Source organism: Triticum aestivum, chromosome 7B, assembly GCF_018294505.1.
Source record: "Triticum aestivum cultivar Chinese Spring chromosome 7B, IWGSC CS RefSeq v2.1, whole genome shotgun sequence".
NCBI classification, from domain to species: Eukaryota; Viridiplantae; Streptophyta; class Magnoliopsida; order Poales; family Poaceae; genus Triticum; species Triticum aestivum.
Genome location: NC_057813.1, coordinates 647,156,072 through 647,177,326, shown reverse-complemented (window position 1 = coordinate 647,177,326; position 21,255 = coordinate 647,156,072). Strand labels below are relative to the sequence as shown.

The 21,255-nt window shown below is 42.7% G+C and overlaps 1 long non-coding RNA gene across 7 annotated transcripts; it reads right to left on the bottom strand.

Annotated features, from left to right (window-relative positions):
• Positions 1-15,565: 15,565 nt before the first annotated feature.
• Positions 15,566-21,255, bottom strand: LOC123162039 (uncharacterized). Of its 7 annotated transcripts, none has more exons than XR_006481005.1 (11): positions 20,860-21,255; positions 20,692-20,761; positions 20,486-20,581; positions 20,330-20,398; positions 20,021-20,229; positions 18,853-18,886; positions 18,145-18,761; positions 17,924-17,983; positions 17,752-17,840; positions 17,613-17,674; positions 15,566-16,059 (listed from the first exon to the last, which is right to left on the bottom strand). It is a non-coding gene; the product is annotated as an uncharacterized lncRNA (long non-coding RNA). The 7 variants fall into 7 exon arrangements; XR_006481000.1 differs by adding an exon at positions 16,145-16,277 and having other exon boundaries at positions 20,486-20,748; XR_006481004.1 differs by adding an exon at positions 16,205-16,277 and having other exon boundaries at positions 20,486-20,748.

Genomic DNA, 21,255 nt, shown 5'->3' with positions numbered 1-21,255 from the left:
ATTAGTTTGTTTTGGATAAACACAAACCAACTCGGTCAGATAATCACAGGATCACTGCATGAATTTGTACCACGTGCACCCGTGATCTCTATCCGTGTGTGCGCGCGTGCGTGTGCGTGCATGTGTGCTCAAATGTAATCTTTATGTTTACCTTGCGTAAATACAAAAAGAATACAATTATTTCAATTTAGGTAGAAAGGGAAAGTTCATATTTAAAGGTTTAAGATAATAACCGAATTACTTCGTGAATCATTTGTTGAGTGTGTTTACTTGCCTACAAGTGTCAGATTTTCAAACATGGAAACTTTAATTCTGAATCAACTGCAATAAAAGATTGCGGTGCTAATGAGATAAAAGTCTATTTTTAATACCTCTATTAATCACAGTGCGGTTTTCATCCTTCAACTCTAAAACAAGATAACTTGCACACCTTCAACTTTTCAAACCAACCAAGTTTCATCCCTCAATCCAGCCGACGCGGTTTCATTGCTTACACGTGTTGGAATAGTTAGTTTGAGATAGAGTTGTTTAGAGATAGATATCTTGTTTAAACCTTGTACTCTTCTCTATCTCTTCTTCTGTTATCCTCATGTAACGATCGTTCTCTGTAACGAACCATCTCTCTCGGTCTCGTCTTGTAAGCCACGGCATTGATTCTATATATACAAGTGTGGCCTGAGCAAAGGGTTCAACGCTTCCTAATCCATTTAACATGGTAACAAAGCCTCTTCCTCAATAGATCAGGAATAGGGATCGCGTCTAGCTACCCCGCGACCGAGCAACATGTCCACCACCTCCGCCGCCATGACGGCCAACACCATGGGTGCGCTCACCACCTCCTCATCTTCCGCTTTTGCCTCTTCCTCCACCTCCACCAACACCTCCCTCCTCGGATCGCCACCACAAGAGAAGCTTATGAGGGGCAACTTCCTGCTCTGGAAGGCCATCGTGCTGCCCCAGATCAAGGGTGCACAGATGGAGCACCACCTCGACGCGAAGAGCCCGGCACCACCGGCCACGCTCACCGTCACCAAGGACGGCAAGGAAGAACAGGTAGTCAACTTCGCACGATCCCTGTGGTATGCACAACAGCAACAGCTCCAAGGATTCTTGATGGGATCCCTATCCCGCGAGATCCTGGCCCATGTCGCCACGCTCCCGACGCCGGCCGAAGTGTGGCATGCCATCCATGCCATGTTTGCTGCCCAAAGCCAAGCTCAAGCAATCAACACCCGCATCGAGCTAACGAATCTTCAGAAAGGTAACATGGCCATGGCCAAATATCTTGAAAAAATTAAGAGCCTTACCGATGAAGTAGCTTGCACCGCCGCCACGCTCTCCGATCCTGCGATTGTGTCGAAGATCCTCGCCGGCCTGGACATGGATTACAATACTGTTGTCTCGGCCCTTGCTGCTCGGGTGGAGCCGATCACCGTTCAGGAGCTGTACAGCCAGCTCTTGAGCTTCGACGCTCGCCTCAGCCTTCTTCACGGCACCAACGTTCGTCAGTCCTCCGCCAACTCTGCGTCTCGTGGTCGTGGCCGTGGGCGTGGTCACCAGGGGAAACGCAGCGGCGGGCGCGGGCGCGGCAACGACTACACCAATAACAACAGCAGCGGCTACAACACCACCGGCGGCAGCAGCGGCTACAACAACAGGGCAGGGGGTGGCGGCTTCAACTCCAACAACAGCCGTCGTCCCACTTCCTCCTGTCCTCGTCCTCGGTGTCAACTCTGCAAGAAGGCGGGCCATGAAGTCATGGACTGTTGGCACTGGTACGATGAGAATTTTGTGCCCGATTCTCGTCATGTTGTTGCCGCCATGCGTGAACAAGGAGGAGAAGGTGTCTGGTACATTGACTCCGGTGCAACGGACCATGTCACAAGTGAACTAGAGCAGCTCGCCCTCTGTGAACAGTACCATTGCAAAGATCAAATTCACACCACAAGCAGTGGAGGTATGGATATCCGGCACATTGGTAAAGCTTTTATTAATTCCCCTACCCTTAAACGTGATCTAGTGTCAAAAGATGTACTTCATGTTCCTCAAGCCGACAAAAATCTTGCATCCATGTCTTGTTTAGCCAATGATAATAACATCTTCTTTCACTAGTAGAAAACGGGCCAATGGTCCAGGTCGGCCCAGCCCATTAGTCCCGGTTCAATCCAGAACCGGGACCAATGGGGGCATCAGACCTGGTTCGTGAGCCCTGGGGGCCGGCCGGGCCACGTGGGCCATTGGTCCTGATTCATATGGACCTATTGGTCCCGGTTGGTGGGACGAACCGGGATAAATGGACCTCGCTCCTGGCCCAACACCATTGGTCCCGGTTGGTGGCTTGAACCGGGACCAAAGGCTGCCCTTTAGTCCCGGTTCAGGCCACCAACCAGGACTAAAGGGTTGGTCCTCGTTGCGGCCAGAGTTTAGTCCCACCTCGCCAACCGAAGGGGGCTCAGACCAGTTTATAAGCCCCTTCCTCTCTGCCTTATTGAGCTCCTCTCAAAATGAAAATAGATGCCCTTATACAGGGAATTTAATCTAAACTCATACTGAATTTCTCTACAGTTAGTAGAAATTTATTATGAATTTAGGTTGAATTTTCTCTATAAGCGCATCTATGCTCATTTCTGAGTAGTTTTTTATATAGTTTTTTCTTTTTAGTAAAGTTAATCACAAATATTTTTTCTTCTATTTATTTTTTTCTTTTTATTTCTGAGTTGTAATAAGTCATTAAAAAATAAGCATCTATGCTCATTTTTTAGTAAAGTTAATCAAAATTATTTTTTCTTCTATTTATTTCTGAGTGGTTTTTTATATAGTTTTTTTTCTTTTCTGCTACATTTATTCTTTTCTTTTTATTTCTGAGTTGTAATAAGTCATTAAAAATAAGCATCTATGCTCATTTTTTTAGTAAAGTTAATCACAACTATTTTTTCTTCTATTTATTTCTGAGTGGTTTTTTATATAGTTTTTTTTCTTTTCTGCTATATTTACTTTTTTCTTTTTATTTCTGAGTTGTAATAAGTCATTAAAAATAAGCATCTATGCTCATTTTTTAGTAAAGTTAATCACAAATATTTTTTCTTCTATTTATTTTTTTCTTTTTATTTCTGAGTTGTAATAAGTCATTAAAAAATAAGCATCTATGCTCATTTTTTTAGTAAGTTAATCAAAATTATTTTTTCTTCTATTTATTTCTGAGTGGTTTTTTATATAGTTTTTTTTCTTTTCTGCTATATTTTTTTTTCTTTTTATTTATGAGTTGTAATAAGTCATTAAAAATAAGCATCTATGCTCATTTTTTAGTAAAGTTAATCACAAATATTTTTTCTTCTATTTATTTTTTTCTTTTTATTTCTGAGTTGTAATAAGTCATTAAAAAATAAGCATCTATGCTCATTTTTTAGTAAAGTTAATCAAAATTATTTTTTCTTCTATTAATTTCTGAGTGGTTTTTTATATAGTTTTTTTCTTTTCTGCTATATTTATTTTTTTCTTTTCATTTCTGAGTTGTAATAAGTCATTAAAAATAAAAAAGAGGCGCAATGCTCGTTAATTCGATTCAAGCCTTTCGGAATAGTGTCAACTGCACTGCACATAGCTCTATGCAGTCTACCCTATTCCTCAAGGCTTGAAGCTAACCAACGTGCAGGTGAGCATTGAGCCTCTTCGTTATCATCTCTGCACTCAGAGCTTATAAACAGCTGCGAGTGCCTCTCGCTTGGCGAGGTGGGACTAAAAAAATAGCAGCAGGAAGAATCAACTAAAAAACAGCTGCAGAAAATAAAAAAGTAGTTAGACGGGTCCATTGGTACCGGTTGGTGGCACCAACCGGTACCAATGCCCCTCTTTGGTCCCGGTTGGTGGGACCAACCGGGACCAATGCCCCTCTTTTGTCCCAGTTGGAGCCACCAACCGGGACCAAAGGTCTTCGTTTCCCGCCCTTTGGGCTGCTGAAAAGAGGCCATTGGTGCCGGTTGGTGGCTCCAACCGGGTCTAAAGGGGGGCATTAGTTCCGGTTGGTTTCACGAACCGGGACCAAAGTCTTTACTATATATACAGCACTTAGCGCGACTTCGATCTCTCCTCCTCCACTCCCGTCGCCGCGTCTCCCTGCCGCCACCTCGCCGTCGCCGCCCCGCCCCGACGCCGTCGCCGCCCCACCCCGCCACGCCCCGACGCCGTAGCCGCCCCGCCCAGCCCCGCCCCGCGCGCCGTCGCCGCCCGCCCCGCCCAGCCCCGCCCCGCGCGCCGTCGCCGCCCGCCCCGCCGCCCCGATCAACGTCGCCGCCCCGGCCCGCGTCGCCTCGACGCCGTCGCCCCCCCGCCCCGCACCTCGCCGTCGCCGTCACCTGCCGTGAGCATTTTTTTATTTTTGTTAGAATTTTTTTTAGATTTTTTTTGTAGTTCATATATATTTTTTGTTATGTTAGATGTGTAGTAATTTAGATATGTAGTTCATAGATTTTCTTGTTAGATTAGATTTTTTTGTTAGATTAGATGTGTAGTAATTAATTTGTTCATATTATGTTAGATTTTTTTGTTAGATTAGATTTTTTTTTTGTTAGATTAGATGTGTAGTAATTAATTTGTTCATATTATGTTAGATTTATTTTCTGTTAATAGATTTTTTTGGTGATATTATTATTGAATGTGCATGTTTGGTGATATTATTGTTAATAGATTTTTTTGGTGATATTTAGATTGTGTAATTAATTTTGTTCATAGAATTTTAATGATTTTTTTGTTCATAGTTTTTAGAAAAAGGAAAAAAATAAGTAGTTTATATATAGTTGAACTAGGTAGTTGATTTAATAAACTAATTTATTTTACTATATATAGAAGTAGTTTGTTTTTAGTAAGTACTACTTATTTATTTATAGTAAGTGCTTAGTAGTTGAACTAGATAGTTGATTTAATTAATAAAACTACTTTATTTAACTATATATAGAAGTAGTTCCCGCATCGACGTCGGCGATGCCTATCCCGCATCCTCGTCGTCGTCGACTCGGCGGTGGAGGCCTGCTTGATCAGGGCCATGTTTGGGACTGGGCTCCGCTGGGCTGTTATTGGGAGGTGCTACCTTCCGGGGGACGTAGGTTGGTGAGGAGGCAGCCCGTTGTTGACCCGATCCTTGTTTGGTGGCGGTCGCGTGGGCCAGTGACGGTGGTGAGGCTTTCGGACACCATGGAGGTGGTACGTCACCGTGTCAGCGAGGAGGACGAGCACGTCCATCGCTACATGGTTGCATTGAAGGGCAGGTTCGACAATACCTGGCAGGTTCTTCAAGGATCTCACTGGAGCTATGATCCTGTGATGGTTCCTTATCTTTGGGTGTCCGCCGCCCGCGTCGATACCCGTCGGGCGCTACGGTTCTAGTTGTATTAGTGATAATATTCGACGATGTACGGACACAAAGAGATGATGTACTTTTGCTTATAATTATTGAATGCATGCTAATTTGAATACTATACTTTATTTTATGATTTGGTTTTGCTTATTTTATGATTTGGTTTTGCTTATTGAATGCTCATATTGGATAAGTTCTCCTTCATTCCCGTGTGCTAGACAATTTGGTATAATAATGCATTCAGGAATGAAAGGAGGAGCTACGTACATCGATCATCGATAGTCAGACCGTGATTAATAATAATGATCTAGTTTAATATTTGAATTATGAACATAGGCCGGAAATGTCGTACTCATCGGACGACGAAAACCGCCCGGGGGAGTGCGACTGGTGCCACGACGACCGAGGTATCTGCGACAGGTTCATTGAGCTGGACGAAGATCGGCGCTTCAGTATTAAGCTCAAGGAGACCTGCGATGTTCATACGGTACGCAACAACAACAATAGTTTTTTCGTAATTAAGCACGACTTCAACTATTTTAACGTGTATTTTTCATCTTTTCCAATTCGACTAGCTTATCCCATGCTTTGCAAGACACTATGTCTTGGAGAGGATGGGTTTTGAAGACCATGAAAGTTTTGAAACCAAAAAAATTATCCTAAGTACCCATCATGGTGTGGATTTTCAAGTAAAGCTGTACAATGCTCAGAGTGTAACCCATTTTGGTTGCAAAAATTGGGAAGCACTTTGCAAGATGTATGGTCTTGATAAGGGTATGCTTGTCACCATGGATCTTGGTGATCCTAATCGAGCAAGAGAGACCTTCGATTTGGGTCCTTGTGGATACACCTCCAATTCTTCCCCCATGTGAGCTTAACATAGTTATTAAGTAATTTATATTGTTTATTTCAAAATATATAGTTGACAACTTATCTCCATTGACAGGTTATTTTCATTCTTCAAAGAATGTGCGGAAGATGGTAGACAGAACCTACTACATCGAAGGCTCCGAATTAACTTATCAGGAGAAAAATCATCTGGTCGCATTTTGTACTGATCTTGAGAATTAGAATATCTACAATCAAACTCTTCAACATTATGGTCAATATGTGCCACTAGTGCACGTGTTGAACTACGGTAACTACCATGGAGATACCCTGGTAAGATTATTTTTTACTATTACAACATCCATGCATCTTTTTGCACACTTCTAAAACTAGTACATCATTGCTAACTACGAAGTTATTACTATGTTTTTCAACAGATAATTCCGAATGATTGTGTACCTCATCTGATGTATACGCATGGTAGCCTTCATGTTTTGAACATACAACCAGGTCGTCCTACGAATTTCAACTGTCCATATCGGGTTTCTAAAAGAAGTGGAGACATTACAATCAAAGAATGGAAAAAATGTATGGACAGTCGTAAGGAGCTTCTTGGAAGCAAAAAGCAGCGAAGGGCAAGAATTGGAGACAGGATGTAAAGAAAATATGCCCTAGAGGCAATAATAAAGTTATTATTTATTTCCTTATATCATGATAAATGTTTATTATTCATGCTAGAATTGTATTAACCGGAAACATAATACATGTGTGAATACATAGACAAACATAGTGTCACTAGTATGCCTCTACTTGACTAGCTCGTTTATCAAAGATGGTTATGTTTCCTAGCCATGGACAAAAGAGTTGTCATTTGATTAACGGGATCACATCATTAGGAGAATGATGTGATTGACTTGACCCATTCCGTTAGCCTAGCACTTGATCGTTTAGTATATTGTTATTGCTTTCTTCATGACTTATACATGTTCCTGTAACTATGAGATTATGCAATTCCCGTTTACCGGAGGAACACTTTGGATGCTACCAAACGTCACAACGTAACTGGGTGATTATAAAGGAGTACTACAGGTGTCTCCAAAGGTACATGTTGAGTTGGCGTATTTCGAGATTAGGTTTTGTCACTCCGATTGTCGGAGAGGTATCTCTGGGCCCTCTCGGTAATGCACATCACTATAAGCCTTGCAAGCAATGTGACCAATGAGTTGGTTACGGGATGATGCATTACGTAACGAGTAAAGAGACTTGCCGGTAACGAGATCGAACTAGGTATTGGATACCGACGATCGAATCTCGGGCAAGTAACATACCAATGACAAAGGGAACAACGTATGTTGTTATGCGGTTTGACCGGCAAAGATCTTCGTAGAATATGTAGGAACCAATATGGGCATCCAGGTCCCGCTATTGGTTATTGACCGAGAATAGTTCTAGGTCATGTCTACATAGTTCTCGAACCCGTAGGGTCCGCACGCTTAACGTTACGATGACAGTTTTATTATGAGTTTATAAGTTTTGATGTACCGAAGTTTGTTCGGAGTCCTGGATGTGATCACGGACATGACGAGGAGTCTCGAAATGGTCGAGGCATAAAGATTGATATATTGGACGACTATATTCGGACACCGGAAGTGTTCCGGGTGATTTCGGAGAAAACCGGAGTGCCGGGGGGGTTACCGGAACCCCCCGGGAGAGTTAATGGGCCACATGGGCCTTGGTGGGAAGAGAGAGGGGCGTCCAGGGTGGGCCGCACGCCCCCTCTCCCTCTGGTCCGAATTGGACTAGGAGGGGGGACGGCGCCCCCCTTTCCTTCCCCCCTCTCCCCCTTCCTTCCCCCTCCTAGTAGGAGTAGGAAAGGAGGAGTCCTACTCCTACTAGGAGGAGGATTCCTCCTCCTTGGCGCGCCACAAGGGGCCGGTCTGCCTCCCTCCTTACTCCTTTATATACGGGGGCGGGGGGGGGCACCCCATAGACACACAAGTTGATCTACGGATCGTTCCTTAGCCATGTGCGGTGCCCCCCTCCACCATAATCCACCTCGGTCATATCGTCGTGGAGTTTAGGTGAAGCCCTGCGCCGATAGAACATCATCATCGTCACCACGCCGTCGTGCTGACGGAACTCATCTCCGGAGCTTTGCTGGATCGGAGCCCGGAGATCGTCATCGAGCTGAACGTGTGCTGAACTCGGAGGTGCCGTACGTTCGATACTTGGATCGATCGGATCGTGAAGACGTACGACTACATCAACCGCGTTGTCATAACGCTTCCGCTTACGGTCTACGAGGGTACGTGGACAACACTCTCCCCTCTCGTTGCTATGCCATCACCATGATCTTGCGTGTGCATAGGAATTTTTTTGAAATTACTACGTTCCCCAATAGGATGATCTCCATTCTTCGTAATGGAGAGTCAGGGGCTATATTGTTTTATGCTATTTTTACGTGTTTAGGTCCTACCTGATACTGATGATCATGTGCTAAGAACAATTATGTAGGGTTGGGTTCGATGACTATGATGATGATGATCGTATGAGTTATTATTAATAACGAGTAGAAGTTGTATGATGATGCATGATATTAGTAGGACTTGTTATTATATATATATGATGATGTATGATGCGAGCATGCATGAGCATGTTATATCAGCGGGTGAAATGAACATATATAGCAGCAGCGTTGATAAACCAAGGACGAAGATATAAGAGAGGACACTTCTCTCTATTAGCTAGCTAATAACAACCTAAAAATAACCCACAAAACCCCTAAAGCTGCCATTTTTCTAAAAAAAACATGGACTTTTGGTCCTGGTTGGTGCCACCAACCGGGACCAAAGGCCCCCCTGACTGGGCTCAGCGGACCGGCCACGTGGAGGCACATCTGTCCCGGATCGTGTTTGAACCGGGACTAATGGGTGGAGGCATTAGTAACGACCCATTAGTCCCGGTTCATGAACCGGGACTAAAGGCCCTTACGAACCGGGACTAATAGGTGTTTTTCTACTAGTGTTTGAAACTCACCCTCGTTACTTTTTTATAAAGGATCGGGCAACGAGGGAACTCCTCCATCACGGTAGATGCATTGGAGGTCTCTACCCCATCACATTCGGAGGACTTAGTCGCAAGCATCGTCAAGTCTACTCCGTCATCAAGCCCACTTTGGCAAGGTGGCATCAAAGATTAGAACATCCATCTTCAATCATTGTTAAACAAGTAGTCAATAAAGGCAATCTCTCATTGTCACATAGTCCCATTAGTGAGTCTATTTGTGAATCTTGTCAACGTGCCAAGAGTCACCAACTCCCTTATCCCAAGTCGAATAGTGTTTCTCATGCTCCTTTAGAACTTATTTTCAGTGATGTATGCGGTCATGCAAGAGATTCCTTTGACAGAAAAAATATTATGTTAGTTTTATTGATGACTTTAGCAAGTTTACATGGATTTATTTGCTCAAGTACAAATCTGAAGTTTTCTCTGTGTTTCAAGAGTTCCAAAAACTTGTTGAACGACACTTTGATAGAAAAATCTTGACAGTCCAAAGTGACTGGGGAGGGGAGTATGAAAAGCTCAACTCTTTTTTTTCCGTAGCATAGGCATTGAACATCATGTGTCTTGCCCTCATGCTCACCAACAAAACGGCTCCGCTGAGCGTAAACATTGCCACATTGTTGAGGTTGGTCTATCCCTTCTTGCTCATGCGTCTATGCCTCTCAAGTATTGGGATGAAGCATTCATTACTGCCACCTATCTTATAAATCGTCTCCCTAGTAAATTTATTGGCAACATCACTCCTTTGGAACGGTTATATCATCAAAAACCCGACTACAATTCTCTCAAAATATTTTTGTGTGCTTGCTATCCCAATCTACGTCCATACAATCACCATAAACTTGAGCTTCGTTCAACTCAATGTGTCTTTATTGGCTATAGCAATCTTCATAAAGGATACAAATGTCTAGAAGTTGCAACAGGACGGATTTATATTTCTCGAGATGTTGTTTTTGATGAAACTCTTTTTCCGTTTGCCAAACTTCATCCAAACGCCGGAGCCCTTCTTCGTGCTGAGATAGCACTTCTTCCAAATCACGGGGGTGAATTAAATAAAACTGACTATGTGCCAAATTCTGCTGAAAATACTGATTATGATGATGTTTGTGCAAGATTGGGGCGTCATTTTATGTGTGCAGAACAGGACAAGGATGGCGCAGAAATGGAGCTGATTCACCTGGCGGCAGCGGCGTGCGATCCGGCGCTGATCCACGCGTCAGACCTGCCTCTATCGTTGTGCGATCCGATGCGGATCGGCATGCAGCCAATCAGGCGCACGCCAGCGCGGGCCCATCTCATCCTGACGCGGCTGTGGCCGACAGCCCCCACCTGATGGACCCCGCCAGCCCACGCATGGGAGAAACCGCGCCTCCATGCAGCGCGCAGCGCGCTGAGGACCCGCGGACCGAGCCAGCCGCCGACAGCGGGGCGCCTGCGGGACCTGCGGGACCAGCATCGCCCTCGGATCATGAGCTGGACTCCCTGTGCAGATTCTGCGCGCGAATCCCTCTCGAATCCGGAGCCGGGATCCTCTGCGTAGGATTCTACAGCATCCCTTGCACCAGGATCTTCTGCGCCTACAGCACCAGCAGCTCATCAACCTCCTCGACGGCACACTCGGTCACAGTCAGGTATTATCAAAGCTAAAGAATACACTGACGGCATGGTCAGGTATGACAAAGTTAAACATGCTTTTCTCAGTAGTATTGGTGAACCAACTCATTTGCATGATGCTCTTGCACATAAAGATTGGAAAGAAGCTATGGATCATGAATATGATGCACTCATGAAAAATAAAACATGGCATCTAGTACCACCAAGGCAGGGTCACAATGTCATTGATTGTAAATGGGTATATAAAATAAAGATAAAATCTGATGGAAGCATAGACAGATACAAGGCTAGACTAGTTGCCAAAGGTTTCAAACAGAGGTTTGGTATTGATTATGAAGATACATTTAGTCCTGTTGTTAAGTCAGCTACTATTCGACTTGTACTGTCTATTGCTGTTTCCAGAGGGTGGAGTTTACGACAGCTAGATATTCAGAACGTGTTTCTTCATGGTGTTCTTGAGGAAGAAGTGTTCATGCGGCAGCCACCAGGATATGAGGACCAAAGTGCACCACACTATGTCTGTAAGTTGGATAAAGCTTTGTATGGTTTGAAACAAGCCCCGAGAGCTTGGTACTCAAGGTTGAATATGCAACTACAACAACTTGGGTTTACACCATCTAAAGCAAATACCTCATTGTTCTTTTATCATAGAGATAATATCACTATATTTGTTCTTGTCTATGTTGATGATATAATTGTGGCTAGTTCAAGTGCACATGCTACAACTTGTTTGCTTAAAGATCTGAAGTTGGAGTTTGCTCTCAAGGACTTAGGTGATCTTCATTATTTTCTTGGCATAGAAGTTAATCAGATAAAGGATGGTATACTTCTTACACAGGAAAAATACACCACTGACATACTCAGGAGAGTAGGATTGGGAAATTGGAAACCTGTGAGGACACCAATTTCAACTTCAGAAAAACTTGCAGTTGAAAGTGGAGAGGCACTTGAACCAGAAGATGCAACAAAATACAGAAGTGTTGTTGGTGCTTTACAATATTTGACTCTTACTCGTCCTGATATTTCTTACTCTGTGAAAAAGGTATGTCAATATTTGCATGCACCTAGAACAACTCACTGGACTGCAGTAAAAAGGATTTTGAGGTATCTTAAATATTCAGAAGGTCTTGGACTTCAGATTACCAAGTCTTTGTCTATGCTTGTTACTGCATACTCTGATGCAGACTGGGCAGGGTGTGCTGATGACAGAAGGTCCACAGGTGGTTTTGCTGTTTTTCTGGGAACAAATCTTGTGTCTTGGAGTGCAAGAAAACAAGCAACCGTATCTAGGTCCAGTACAGAAGCTGAATACAAGGCCTTGGCAAATGCTACAGCTGAAGTAATGTGGATACAGACATTACTCTACGAGCTTGGAATTAAAGCTCCACAGGCTGCGAGGTTATGGTGTGACAATATTGGTGCAACCTATCTCTCAGCCAATCCGGTCTTTCATGCACGCACAAAACACATTGAAGTTGATTTTCATTTTGTCAAAGAGAGAGTAGCTCGAAAGCTACTGGACATTCGGTTTATACCTATTGGAGATCAACTTGCTGATGGGTTTACAAAACCTCTCACCATGAGAAGGTTGGACGAGTTCAAGTACAATCTCAACCTTAGCAAAGTTTCACAAAAAAAATGAAGTGCCCTAAGAATGAATGAATTAGTGGCAATGGTATCACCTTTTAAGAAGAAAGAAAAGGAAATGAGAATAATAAAATTTTCAAAGAAATAATGAGTTTGTGGCAATGGTATTATCCTTGAAAAAATATTAATTGAAACACAAACTAGACTAAAAATCGAAACAATCAAATTTTCTAAGAAAGAATGATGAATTAATGGCATTGGTATACCCTTTAAGAAAAATAAAAAAATAATGACAATATTGGGACATAACTTACACACAAATTATGTTCTTTATAATATGCAAGAGTAAACATATAATAGATTTTCACAAAAAGTTTCATAATAATAAATCAATTAGTGGAATTGATATTACCCTTCAAGAACAAAGAAAATAAAATAAAATAATATAAAATAAAATAGTGAAATTGATATTAGATTTCAGAAGAAAGACAAAATACAAATAAGAAATAGAAAAATTGCACTGAAATTGCACTTTTTCTAATATGCAATTGAATATGCATACAATAGTTCAATTGCCGTACTCTAGTGTACTTACATACTTATTGTATAGCCCTTGCATGAATACATTTACACTCACCAAACATAACAAAAATACCCATAAGAAAAAAAACTTAAAAACAAAAGAAAAATACATAAAGTAAAAAAAACAAAGGGAGAGTGGAGGTCTGGGTTTCAGATGGGCTAGATAGGACTAGCCTGCTTTTTTTGCAATGAATAGAACTAGCCTGGTTGCTAATGGGCCTCAACCAATCAAGGAATTTTCTTAAAAAATTACCAATCAAGGTATTGACTGTAGTGATGAAGAGGCCTGTTACAAATTCCCAGAGTCCTCCTCGTTGGCGCCTTATGCGCCGCTTTTGCATGTTGGCGCTCACGTCCCAGCTCACATGGGCCGGCCCGTTTAGCTGGATCGATCCCTTCTTTCGATAGCTCGACAAACAGAAAAATCGCTCGTTAGATTCAACAGACCCGTTAACCGTTCAATTCAGTAGGCCGTTCAACTTTTGACCAATTCACAGTTGACTGTGTTGACTTTTCAAAAAAAAACATTAGTTTTGAAAAAGAATTCCTCAATTTGAAAAAAGTTCATCAATTTTAAAAAAAGTTCATCAAATATTGGAAAAAGTTCATGAAATTTGGAAAAAGTTCATCACTTTTCAAAAAAGTTCATCGATTTTGAAAAAATTTCGCCAATCTTGAAAAAAGTTCATCGGATTTAAAAAAAAGTCATCGAATTTGAAAAAAGTTCATTCAATTTGGAAAAAAGTTCACTGAATTTGAAAACAGTTCATCAAATTTGAATAAAAGTTCATTGAATTTGATAAAAGTTCATCGATTTTGAAGAAGGATTTCGCGAATTTGGAAAAGTTCATCGAACCTAGGAAGAAGAACGGGAAAAAAAGAAAAGAAAATAATAAAAAAACGAAAACAGAAGAATAAAAGAAAGAACAAAAGAGATAAATATATAAAAGTTAGCATGTCTTGTTGGTGATGGCGGGGTGGTTACTACAGCTTAGTATTTAGCAGGACGTCCCTGGTTCGATTCCTGCAAATTCCCAGCCCAAAACAAGACACATCACAGTACAGAAAAAAATGAAACATGAATCATAGAACAACAATCAACCGAAATCACTAATTAAGGAGTACTCCTTGCGGAGATCATTCCAATTTTCCAGGTTGCGACAAGTGGCGCACTGCATGTGCGCCACTTGTCGCAACCTGAGAGTTTTTCCCTTTCTTCGTAGATCCGTTTATTCAAAACGTTTTATCGCTTAAACCGTGCGCCCAAATCTCGAACCGCTTTCGCCGTTGGATTCCTCGCGTCGAGATCTTCAAAACTAGATCCCATGTTGATAGATTTGACGACTTTTTTTCATGAAAAAACCGGACGAAAATAACCGATGAAAAAACCGAACCGGGAACACGGGTTTTTTCCCCTTTCGGAAAGAGGCACGCCCGTGCCTCTGACGAAATCACAACCGTGCCTCTCGCGGAAGGAAAACCGTGCCTCTCACGAAAGAAAAAAAACAGAAAACACATTTTTTTCCTTTCCGAAAGACGCACGCCCGTGCCTTTCGCGAAAGCACAACCGTGCCTCTCGCGAAAGAAAAAGAAACAGAAAACGCATTTTTTCCGTTTCCGAAAAAGGCACGCCCTTGTCTCTCGCGAAAGCACAACCGTGCCTCTCGCAGAAGCAAAACCGTGCCTCTCACGAAAGAAAAAAAACAGAAAACGCATTTTTTTCCTTTCCGAAAGAGGCACGCCCGTGCCTCTCGCGAAAGCACAACCGTGCCTCTCGTGGAAGCAAAACCGTGCCTCTCGCGGAAACAAAACCGTGACTCTCGCGGAAAAAAATGCATTTTTTTGCGAAAAAAAATATTTTTTTCAAAAAAAAATTTGGTCGAAAAGCTAGGGAAGACCGGTAGAAAACCAAAACGTCAAAAAAACCCAGAAAAAACCGTTTAAAAAGCCGTAAACGCGTGCGTAAAAATAGAAAAAACAAAATCCAGAGTGAGCGTCCAGAGCTGACACGTGGCGAATGGCTGTGAGCGTGCCAAGTGGCACTGATCGTTGCGAGGCTCCTGAAAAAGCGCTCGTTAATTAGTTGCTCCCACAATCAACGGACAAATAACCGACCGACCCAAATTCAATTTCCAGACAACTTATACATGTACTATATATAGCTAAAGTGCAAAAGAATAGTGTACACTTCGTGAAAGACATTCTCAAATAAAGTAGCACTGGAAGCGCGCCACGTTCATTTCGAAGGGAATTGCGTACAACATACACAGTACTAGGCCGCGTATGAGCAGTAGAGCAGGGACAGTGCCAAACTAGCTAGCTGGAGGCGAGGCCGGCGTTATATATACTAGATGACCCGTTGCGCCAATGGCGCAAAGGCCGAATGTAAGCTAATCGGTGTGAGAGTATGCTCTAACCTATTATTATTCAAAAAGAGTAGCTTATATACATTGGTCGAATGTGTACAGGATCCATTGGGAAATCTTAATATGAGCTTGTAAGTGCTGCACATATGATCACAGGGAATGTTTGATGCAAACATTAGTATGAAAGCATGGATAAAAGGAAAGGTTGTTTTCTTCGGTCATAGTGTTGTGAAACAACAGTAGAAGAGGAGACCTTCACATATATACAATAAGCGATGGTAAACCGCTCTTGACTATATAGACAACAATAAAATCTAAAGATTGTAAACTACATCATAGACTACTTTTCACCATAGAGGCTGCAAGGGAGGACTAAAGTCTATACATATCTTGCTGGTAGTAGTCCAAAATGGGAAAGATGCTGGTCTGATAGATATGAAACAAAAGGTGGTTGTTGCGGTAACCGATGGAATTAGATGAATATCCGGATAGTGCCATTGCTTCAACATCATGTTGTTGATGCCGCGTGCTGGGACGGAGCTTGATTGTTACTGCAAACCTCTGTCCAACTTTGCAGTAGTAAAAATAGTGGTTACGCGAGCTGCAGCTTAATGAAAGTGAGCTCAAGCATGAACTTGTCTGTGATGTCAACCTCCTCCATGATAGGTTCTGTTCACACATAAAAAACAAAATCAAACCAGATACTGGAACCATTATATGTGCAAGCAATAATGACCTAAAGGTAGATACTTACATGGCATATTTATACATAATAAAGCATCTGTAGTAGATCTACGAACATGCAAATACGTACTCAGATAGCATCTTCATATACAATGGTTTATATTTCGAGTTCATGCTAGGTTCATGGCTTTATATGAGATAACCTGGAAACAGAGGCAAAAAACGTAGAGATAAAGCTGGCAACTAATCAATATAATCATCTTCCAAGGAAAGGCAAGAAAATAGTGTGCAACAACAAAGCTTTTTTTTCGAACAAAGCAAAGCTTTAGTTATTTCTTCAGTAAGAAACCAAATTCAGAAATCACAGTTCAAACAGAGAATAAAAGCTCCCCTATAGAGCATATAGGCAAAGAGGTAAGAACAAGCAGATCTAAAAACCAATGCCAATGTAATACTGATATCATAAGCAATAGCTTCAGATTGTAAAATTCATCAGCAATGCAGCCACATAATTTTCACTCTTCTGTTTGTTTTTCCTATCACTCAACTCTCTATTTCTAAACCGCACCAAAACAGGGAAAGCCACGGGCATCTACGGCGGAGATGAACTCAGACGTATGTACATTGGAAGCACGCATATGAAAGCTAGAAGGGGAAACCACAAATGTAAAGAGTGTGTATAACAACCACACTACACAGACGATAGGTCAACTATGCTTCTAATCACTATAACAGAATTAGCAACTACTAATGTATTGGGCAAGGTGAAGCCTAGGTAGGGAAAAATAGATTGGAAAATTGATTTGGTAAACATATAGACTGATATCACCCGAAAAGAATCTCATGAGTCACACCAGGATAAATGTAATAAGAGTGAAAGAGGGGCATTTACATGAACAAAACATAAATGAGAGGTAGGCCTAGCTCCTGGCTGATGCTGATGCTCTTATGGTTAAAACCAAAAGCGAAGTATCATGGAAGTGCAACTTCGAAGATGTGTAAATCTTATCTTCAGAAACAAATAGTAGTGAATTTTCAAAGACCTAAACACTACAACAAGGACAAAAAAGTAAAAATAATCAAATTTATTTTGAAGTAACAATGATTGTTTAAAAGGCTGGACTAAATTAGAATTGATAAAAAATGAATTCAGACCTCCTCAGGCTCAACGATCGATCTCATCACCCAGAGTTCAACATCACTTTAAATGCAGAGTAAATTCAAATCTAAAATGGTTTCATTATTCCACTGACTCCAGCTACAAACAATGACCAGCTCAGAAGCAAGGAATAAGCCAATGAAGTAACTGCTCCCTAAATGAAAGATGTCATAAAGCAAGGGCACACACTCGGGAAAGATAGTGGTAATAGGAGAGCAGAAGGGCAAATGAAAGATAAAATAGGTATCGCTATGAATCAAACAATCAACATAGGGAAAAAATCCTAAGGATTCAAATCCTCCTCCATTCCTATGAAAATCCTTTCAATCAAAGGAGCCCTAAGGAGTACATGTAGGTAGTGGAAGAAAATAACAACTACCTAGGAGATAGCGCACTGGCTATAGCGCAAAGGAACACCACTGGCCTAGAAGAAATCGTTTCCTGTAAACAAGCATCATTAGGAAGATAGAACCAAAGATATACGGACGCGTAGAAAAAAAGGAACCGCTGATGCGTACCTCTGAGACTACGACACCTCTCAAAGCAGATTCCTCGTAACATTCCCAGCTTTCGCAACAAATCCTTCAAGAAGAAACCAGGCACAACACTGCACGCCGGACACAAGGGTCAGTTCTGATGCAATGCATAAATTGTTGGCAATCAACCTATGGTCCGATGTAGAAGACAAACCTATGTAAGAATCTTGGACCACCGCAAGGCCTCTACCTACAACCAACGGCAAGCAGCAACCTACAAAAAAAAGTATAGCCTGCACATCAGCCCATGGTCAAAGAATCACTGTTGTTACAGCGAGAATACCAATAGAAAACGGTTCAGTGAAGAAAGGGGAAAATTCATGGTCTATGAAGAACGAACTACAATCACAAAGGATCAACGGATCAGACACGCACCTCAACCAGCTTCAAAGCCAGCAGCAGTCATTGCTTCCATGCGTTGAACAAGGATGGGCCAGGGATGAATCTTCGCATACTCAGCTTCGGCTGTTCGAACACACTGCAGGGTGGAACAGGAGGCTCGACAGCCGGCGGCGTGACCTACGCGTGGCTAGGCGGACCTTGCGCGTGGAGTCACGGTCGAGCAGGAGCAGTGATGGGTTCCAACTTGTGAGGATTTATGCGTCATACATATATAGTCAGTACGCATAGTACAATAATAGGATTGTTCCTCAAGGCACAGAAACCATCGACCGAAGTATATAAACACCTGGTGTAACCCTCCAAATTAAGTAGATGTGATGCACGGCGTAGAGAGGGTGAGCTCCATGTTTACTTCAGCAAGGCACATGCTGTAGGCGTCCCATGATGCACAGTCGTCGTCGCCATGTTTAATCCTCGCGTACTTGGTTTGGCACTGCCCTTTGCCGATGCTCGCCGTGTTGATCATGTGACGAGGCTAGGAAAGCCTGCAGTAGCACATGATGGCTGTAGTGATTGCCGCCCGTACACCTCCTCATGAACCCCAGTGGGCCTCGACCTCCTCGCCCGTCCTCCCGGCGATGAGGGACCAGCTGGATACATATATTCATCATTCGTCATTTGTCAGCAGCAGAACATAAAGTTCAGATCATTTCTTCAGCTCCATTCAAAATCTAAGCGTACCTGAACATGAGTCGTCTTCTATTTCTTGAGCCACCTACAGAGATTAGAACATTTGTATATTCCATTAGAAATCAAAACATCAACCTTTGCTAGCTTAACCAAACACACAAGAGTTATATTGCAGAGCAGAAAAATCCTAGTTAACTTTTCCACCACACGAAGTAATCATAGTTATGTAACATGCATCTCAATCCTCATTCTATGGCTCGAGAGGAGAAAAATCATAAAACAGAGGAGGCAGATCAGCCCATGCCTAATGGATATCCATGTTTTAGTAAAGCAGAAGAATGCATGTTTTCCAAAACTATCTCGCACAAATTAGCACAGATCAAGGAAGGTCACCAAGAAAAAACAGCAATCTAAAAATTAGCAGAGAGGAAGAAGCAACACCGGAATAATGCTTTGAAAAGGTTGATTTGGTGTGAGCACAAACTGTGAGAAAAATCCAATGTGTATGTTTAGTCTGTGTATCAATTTCACAAAAGTGCAGGACCTAAGTTACTGCTGCTCGGCATAGTGTAGAACTACCCTCGGTTGCAGCCTCAGGCCATATAAAATAGTCAGTCTACCAGCAACAGTGGCTACAAACCTCTTATAATCTCGCGTAACTACTTCAGAATCTGAACATACAGTTGAGTTCCTAACTGAATCAAGGGGAAGAAATGAGATGTTATTATTTTAAATGAGATGACATTTTCTAATCTAACTGAAAGTATTGTAAGTACATCAGTTCCTGACATGGCAGTCTCACCAACAACAGTTTTGAAGTTAAAGTGAAATTGCACAAATTTTGTTTAAGCCACCACATCCCTCTTTTCAGCTTAGATGCCCTCAAAAAAATCATAAACATATCACATTAATCAGTCTATATACATGACTTTACTCGATAATTAGAATCACTATGTGTTCCCGACCCATATATGTAAGAAAATCCAAGTGTTGGCCATAGTAACAATAATATATCTGGCAGTACTTAGGTGTCATGAATCACGGTAAGGGTATGTCTCTCTTCTCTTGTTCCTATACCTCTATTACCAAAAACTAATAAGCACACGAACTCAGTCGAATTCAAGTTCCTCAGAGAACAATGAGATGCACACTGAATGTCTGCTAATGCTTATGATGGGAACCACCCTTAGCTGAATTGAAAAGGTAAATATGTAGTCACCTGGCTGCTAGAGCATACAGAAGATAAGCATGGACGATGGATAACTAACACCATGGACGCCTCCTGTACATCAGCAACCGCACCACCACATACAATGACTGCCACTACCATAGAACATCAGTCCGCCACTGAGAAGATGAGCTTGGCCCGCGGATCGCCAAATCGACGGGCACATCAACCCCACCAACGACTGGATGGAACACACCCATCTACAAGAGAGATGAAAGGAAAAGCAAGAGCACGATTACTAAGTTGGACAGAAATGAAGAACAAAACACAAATCAAGAAAAGAAAATAGGAGATCATCACCACATATAGGACGCATCCGGCGACGAATTCCCTGCCACCGACAGTGACTTTCATCAGGACCCAAAGGACCTATACAAAATAAGAACAACAAAAATAAAAATAGAAGACCGTAGAGAACTAAAATTAGGAAAATAAGGAAAACTAAAACACGCATACGGTTGTGCTGATGGCCTATCCTTCATTGCACATGGCATGGACATCCTTCACTGAAACTATGGCTGCCATTGCCTAAATGCCTAACCTCGCACCTCCCTGACACAAGAGATCAAGCCAACCTATATCTGAACATGTAAAAACTAAAAATAAAACAGGAAGGAGATGCAGTGGTGTTGTGCAACGGGGAGGCAGATGGCGCCAGATACTTGCTCCTGCTGCTCCGGCTGGCGTACGACCTCTACCTTCCACTTCTTGCAAGGACCCTGCAGCCGACAGCTTCATCCATGAGTCAAAGGGAGGAAACGTGAGGGACAAGCAGTTACAGCTTTACTAATCAAAAATCAAAAGAGGGAAGACATGAACGAAGGAGGAACCTGCTAGCATGAGGGCTGTACAGAGGCATATTTGCTCCACCTCGGTGTGAAAGGCGACGAGCCGGCGGCGCTCCTTCCGGTGACCCTCACCCATCCGTCGCTGCACCTCCCTTTTCTCTTTCCTCTTCCTTTCTCCCTCCTCTCCTTCCTTCTCTCTCCTGCAGATCAAATTGAGCGACATTGCCGTCGCCTTTTGCCTGTAGGTTGTCGCCGCCACGGGAGAGAAAAGTGAAGGGGAGGAGGAGGCGGTGCAGTGGAGAGCAGGGGAGGAGGAGACGGTGCAGTGGAGAGCAGGGGAGGAGGAGGCGGTGCAGAGGAGGGAAGGGGAGGAGGCGGCGGCGCAGAGGAGGGCAGGGGAAGAGGGGAGCGGACGGATTGGCTGTCGAGGGATGCGAG